This window comes from Aplysia californica, unplaced genomic scaffold (assembly GCF_000002075.1).
Source record: "Aplysia californica isolate F4 #8 unplaced genomic scaffold, AplCal3.0 scaffold00297, whole genome shotgun sequence".
NCBI lineage: Eukaryota > Metazoa > Mollusca > Gastropoda > Aplysiida > Aplysiidae > Aplysia > Aplysia californica.
The window spans coordinates 235,930-243,043 of NW_004797567.1; positions in this window are offsets into that span (position 1 = coordinate 235,930).

Here is a 7,114-nt window from a genome sequence, read left to right on the forward strand (position 1 = left end):
TTGCGCCCTCAATCTGGCTAGCAAACCGACCCGACCCGACCCAATCCCCCACGGGCACCTCATATTAATGTCACGACCAGAGATCCCTTATAACAATGTGGACCGTCCTCCCAAATCGATTTAATGGAGGTCAACAAAAAAGATTCAACTTGTCTGCCAAAAAAAATCTTTCTATGTCGAAAGTCGAAATCCCAGGTGGAAAAGCTTTTAGCTGTGAGGTCAACCTTTCGAGTACGATAAAGCAGCCTCATGTACATAATTAGAGGGAACGATCCACCAGTTCTGTGCCCAACCTTCCTCGTTTGTGTGCGACGCTATCGAGAAATGAGCCCCTTGGCTTTTATTGAATTAGGGATTACGGCATTCCGGTACGAGTGTTTACCTCTGTGGATGAATGCACGTGCATGTTATGTATGTGAGTGCGTGCATCATGTGTGTGTGAGAGAGAGCATGGATTATAATAAAGTTTATATGATATGTTATATATCGTATATATAATATGTTTATATGCGTGTGTGTTTGGTGTGTGTATGTGTGTGTGTGTGTGTGTGTGTGTGTGTGTGTGTGTGTGTGTGTGTGTGTGTGTGTGTGTGTGTGCATGACGTGTGTAAGGAGCAGTGTTGCTGGCCTTTCGACTACGCCACACTAATGGAGGGTTGGTAAATCAGTGGTATTTCAACAAGCAAGACGTGAAAGGAGAATACCACACAAGAAGAAGAAGAAGAAGAAGAAGAAGAAGAAGAAGAAGAAGAAGAAGAAGAAGAAGAAGAAGAAGAAGAAGAAGAAGAAGAAGAAGAAGAAGAAGAAGAAGAAGAAGAAGAAGAAGAAGAAAAAGAAGAAGAAAGAAAGAAAGAAAGAAAGAAAGAAAGAAAGAAAGAAAGAAAGAAGAAAAGAAAGAAAGAAACCTTTCGTTTTCTCCTTCTCTATTTCACCATCCTCCCTCTTTATTTCTGTCTGTTTTTAATAAACGGAATAGTTTTATGGCTTTGGCACAAAAGTTATGTATTTCTCACATCTTGTAAAATCTGCTATACGCCATGTGTGTTTGCAGATAAACAGCCATCTCGGTTGTCCGCACGTGCAGTGAGCACAAGGTACTTGCTGTTCTTTTCACCGGCAAACACCCAGCCCGCAGATTGTCGAGAGCGTGTTCGTGAGCTTACAGACCTCCGCTTTGTGCTTGAGATATCTTTCAACGACATACTTTTTGGAAAAAAGGGTGTGTGTGGGAGATTCGGGGGAGGGGGGGAGTGGAGAGGTTGGAGGGGAGGGAGGGGGGGGGGAGGGGAGAGGTTGGAGGGGAGGGAGGCGGGGGGGGGTCTAGAAGGTTCTGCCAGTGTGATCATTATATGTCGCAACATGGTTGAATCAGGCGTTCGTTCGTTTTTGTGCAAATGGAGTTATTGGAGTCATCTTAAGGCGTGTTTATTGTCCTTTTGATGAAAAAAACCCTCATGTATCTGAAATGGAAGCCCAGCTATCTGTGGTTGAAGGAGATGTGGGTCGCCAAGTGTCAGAGGTTAAAAAAGACAATATGATTTGCCCGACTGGCGGGAAAAAGTCGGTTTCTTTGATTTCATTATTTTGACGAGCGCCTGATTTCACGACAATGCTTCACGAACAAATCAGTAACGGGGAGCTGCGCTTCAAAAGATTCTGCTCGCCTCAAAGCTCATAAATTGCAGGCTTTTGAGGGAGCGCGCATTATTATTATGCTTTATACATTTGTAAATTCTTCGTTTCCCTTTTAAAGACAAAGCCACACTCTTGCAAGAGGGTTTCTCATTCCCTTAAACTCTGTTATAACGCTTGTAGAAAAAAGTAGGAGAATTTATCACTCTTGTCCACATTGAAAAGTCAAAAAAAATATGTTAGGTTACTTTTAGTTTTCAAAACATGCCCAGCTGCTGTCCAAAAGCTAGAGCAGAGCTCCTAGTTTTACCTCACTCTATTTGCTTTTCACTTTATTGTATCCATTGGCATAATATATATGTTTGTTTGTTCGTTTTTGTTGTTTTCTTTTTGTAGAGAGTTGAAAAATAAAAACAAGGACGGGGCGTACAAGTGATGGTTATGATAATGATGATGGTGATGGTGACGGTGATGGTGGTGGTGGTGGTGATGATGATGATGATGATGATGATGATGATGATGATGATGATGATGATGATGAGGGGAGGAGGAGGCGAGAATGAACCTCAAGGACGCAGGGACACAAGGGGAAGGTGGAGTATGCAGCTAATTACATGATTGTATACCTGCTCTCCTCCTTTGAATGACGGGATATACCCCGACCACATTACGCATGCCTAGTTCAAAGACGAAGACTTCACTGTACTTTAGTCTCAGTTTTGACTGCGATGAGTGCAAAACGAGAGCTTATCTCTAAAGGCAATTTAAAAAGCACACCTGAATGACGCAAAAACCCTTCCAGAGATCTTTCCGCTGATGCCCGGAAGCAAAAGGGGGGAACTCCACAACAGACTGAGAAGTAATTGTGAGCAGTGAATGTTTTCAACACGACTAATAAAAATGTCTGTTCATGAAAGAATTTCTTAAAAGTACATTGGATTGGCATTATTATTATTATTATTATTATTATTATTATTATTATTATTATTATTATTATTATTATTATTATTATTAACACTTCTTTTTCTTCTATGATTTTTTATGTTTGGTTGTTTTTGTTTCTCAAAATCGTTTTTTCACATTTTTAAAATGTATTTTCACTTTACAGTGTCAACCACCTTTTTAAGCATATTTTTTGTATATTATGTGTGTGTGGGATTGGGGGGCGGGGGGGGGGGGTGATTGCAAATTGTAAGCACTCAAATAAGAAGGTGATAGAATCTATGAATTTTAATTTTTATGCACTTTAAATGTCAACTTTTTGCCATGAATCCTGTAAAGCACTAGTTGAACCGAGATGTCAGCAGCGGGGTTTTTTTTCTGACTCTTCTTTTTCACAGTATATTTTTTTTAATTTGCAGTTCCAGCTCGCAGTTTAAAAGAGGAAGGAGGTGGAGAGGGATATAGGGGGGGGGGAGAAGGAGGGCGGTGGTTGTTAAAATGAACGTTCCTCAACATTCTCTAAGAATTTTAATTAAAAAAATAAGAATCAAGAGGTGAGATTCGTAATCCCAACACTTGTAATAGTTCGATCGTTTCAGCTTTCTTGTGTGTGTGTGAAAATGAGACTTCCTCCTCTTGGCTCCTGACTCTTTCTGCAGTCTTTCTACTGCTACTTCTTGACTCCTTCTTACTTCTGTCTTTCAGCCACTACCCTGATCTTATGGTAGGTAAGTCTAACACCTAGCCTTCTTGGATAAGGCGAAAAATCTCGGAGGTTCCGTGTGCAAGTTGCTCACATTTAAGATCCGTGGGTGGTCCAAAATCGATATAAGAGTAGGCTTCGGCCGCCAACCGGGCAAAATTCAAACTTTTCCTACCCACTGAAAAAGGTACATGTGTACCGCGCACTCACATAAAAATGTGCGATTGCGAGCGCCGTAAAACACTTACCAAAAAAAAAGTAAATCAATTTGTAAAAATTGTAATAAGATTTTTCTCAGTAAATGCGAACATGCTCCACCGGCCGATATGATAAAACAGTACAGTGGGATTCGGCATTCGTCATTTCTTTGATCATGAGTAGTTATTGGTGTAATCTTAAAGTAAGCCCGTTCATTTGCCTTGCTTTTCGTGTAAGAAAGCACTCACCTATCTTGAAAAGAAGTTAATACATGTATTATTTTCTATTGCAGTGGATAGTGATCGCCTGACGTCACAGATAACATTAGCGAGAAAACGGCCGTCAAAGCTTGGTGACTCCCAAAGCTGTAGTCTCCTTGGAAGCTGCAAAGTTCGTTTGTTTTTTCTTCGGGAAGGGGGGGGGGGGGTACCATTGATCAGCATTTTTCAGTAAAATTCGCACAGAAGTAGTTTATTATCTAAGCGACATTTTAAAAAATGCTGCGCCATTTTTTTTTTAAAGAAAGAAAAAACTTCCATAAATCTTGCTCAATGGCCAGGGAAAGGGGGGGGGGGGGAGATTGGTTTCTTCGATGTGATCATTTTTGACGAGCGCCTGGTTTCCCCACGATGCCACACATAAACTCTTCCTCCCGGCGACATAATTAATGTCAAAACCTCACGCCTACTTGTGCAACCACAGCAGAATCCCTCACTGCATTGATTATGCTCATTAGCACACGAGCGGAAAGCCAAAACGACATGGGGTTAGCTATCTTCTTTCATCTTTATGTCCGATTTTTTCCGCTCGATGCCGTTTGGTGGACTAATTGACCTCTCTACCGCTTGAGAGACGCGAGATTTTTGTCGGTGTGTTTGTGTCTTTTTTTAAAGGGTATACTATTCAATAACTTTGTCCTTATTATTCACCGCACTTTCTGTTCACAGTCATATCTACCTGCATTCATAAAATAATGTGTTATGTGCACATTCTATACATACCTGAATGAGTAACTGTGTATAAATATTATGTGTGTGTTCGTGTGTGGGTGTTTGTTTCTGCGAGTGAGTGTATGTGTGTTTGTGTGTGTATGTTTTTGTGGATGCGTGTATGTGTATGAGTGTGTGTGTGTGTGTATGTGTGTGTGTGTGAGAGAGAGAGAGAGAGAGAGAAGGAGAGAGAGAGAGAGAGAGAGAGAGAGAGAGAGAGAGAAAGAGAGAGAGAGAGAGAAACATTATAATTAAATACAATAATTGTATACTTGATCTGAACCATCAATCAATCAACCTTTGGGCTAGATTTATGGAAGTGTATCTATCTATCTATCTATCTATCTATCTATCTATCTATCTATCTATCTATCTATATATCTATCTATCTATCTATCTATCCAACACATGCCAGATATTCCTATTTTGCAAACCTGAATTCCGTTCGTTCAAGAATTGTCAGAGGTGTTATAATGCACTTTTGTTTTTCCTCGATCCTGCGACGATTAGAAATACATGTGCCAGGTTAACAATCAGGTTAACAGTTGTGTTATTGAGTTTTAAAGGCCTTCTTTTTGTCAAAAAAAAAATACGTCCTTCGTCCTTTGAAGTCAGGATAATCCGTTTTTAACTCGTATTTGATTTACACATTGTAAGCTTCATTTTTTACGGAAACTCGGCAGAGCCGAGGAAAGAAAATCGGTCGCCTCTCTGCTTTTCCCCTCCCTCCCTCTTGGGCAACCTACTTCAAATTCCTCTAATTCTGCCACCCGGGAAAAGCTGTATCATTCATGCTGTTTGAAGATCGTGGTTTTTTATGTAGGTTTTTCTTTGAGCCCTCATCGGCACGGTTTTAGATCATGAGGAGCTCGGCTTACTTCCGACCTTGCCTGCCACATATAACTATAACAACCTGGGCTGAAAAGGGATACAACATCCCAGCAGAAAGACCTCCCCACTGTGGGATCGAACTCGAGTCCCCTGCGTACGACAGCGAAACTCCTAATACTGGGTGCCCATTTGGAAACCCGTTCGGGTCGGGGCAGTTTGCAAGCCAGGTTGGGGGTGCAAGGCGCTATCGTGGAACAAGCCGATCGCTCCCAACTCGTCGCCTAAAAATCAAAGGCGTTTGGTTTCAGGCGACGAGTCGGGCGATCTACCCGACCCGACCCGACCCGACCCGATTCCATCCGCAATAGGCACCTGGTAAACGCGCTACACCTCACCGGCTGATAAGACCGCCTGTTAACTCTTTGAAGACTCATGCTATGGCCTTTCAGCGATACTGTACCTTGGAATTACAAAATTCTATCTGACATTGTTGGCTGTTTTGAGTTACTAAGACTTCGGCGATGTCAGAAATCAAATGTTTTATCTGTCAAATCCCATAAGATTATTCGGAGTCGTTATCAAGAAATTGCATTCGAAAAAATAAAATAATAATAATAATAATAAGTAGCATTTGTATAGGGCATATACCCACTCGAAAGCAGGCTCCATGTGCTTTACACTATACATGTATTATTACTCCAGCAGACCATAGAACTCTCAGAAACATTCTCAGCTTCCCGGGAAGCATACAGTGCAAACAGCTGGTTAAGCGCTGAAACACCAACAAACTGACAAGATCTTTCACCATCTATAGATGTGTACCCATTTCCACCTGGGTGAATTGAGGAAAATTCGAGTCAAGTGCCTTTCCCAAGGACACAACGTCGGCCGCGGCTCGAACCCCCGAACCTGCAACCTCACGATTACGAGTCCGGTAGCCTTAAATAATGTGAACTTCAACATTTTTTACATCCAATTTCTCAAAACTCGGTGCTAAGCAGATAGAGCTTTGTAATTATGTGGTAGCAAACACTTGAAGTTCCATTGTTTTGGGGCACTTTTAAAAAAGCATAAAGTACGACTTTGTTATTCATACACATTTTCCAATTCCGTGTTATCTGAAACTTCAAAAGGAAAACTGCAATGAGCAAACTATGGAATATACATATTCGTGGTTCTTATAATGGTACTAAACGTGCTGTAACAATGTGTCCGTTGATAGATAAGATAAGATAATCTCGGAGGTCTCGTATGCAAGTTGCGCACGTTGAAGGTCCAAAGTCGATAAATTAGAGTAGGCCTCGGCCGCCACCCGTGCAAAATTCAAAGATTTCCTACCAACTGGAAATGCTCAATGTGTCCCGCGCGCTCATATGACCTTATGCAGCTGCGAGCGCCGTAAAACACTTCATCATCACCCGGTGCCTTGCCGACTGGCGTGGGCGACCATGGACCTTCACTTCACTCTGTCTTGCGTTGCAGCAATAGTGTCTGTAAAACACTTACCAAAAGAAATAATAATGATAATAAACTAACTTCGTTGTTGTGCCATCCCTGAAGGTCACGAGATCTCCTCCGGAATTTGCAAAACATGTCCGTCAGGGTCAGGCGAGGAATTCCCGGATATCTGTGACGTCATTCCCCTCACAGCAGACGTCGTACGGGGTAATTAAGCCGCTGGGTGAATGGCAAACAAGAGTGGCATTGAGGAGAAGATGGATAAACAGCCTCCTAGAATCAGGACAGATGCCTTTGTCTTATCCTTGCCCTCGAGTCAGCTTGTTTTCTCCCCCCCCCCTCTCTCTCTCTCTCTCTCTCT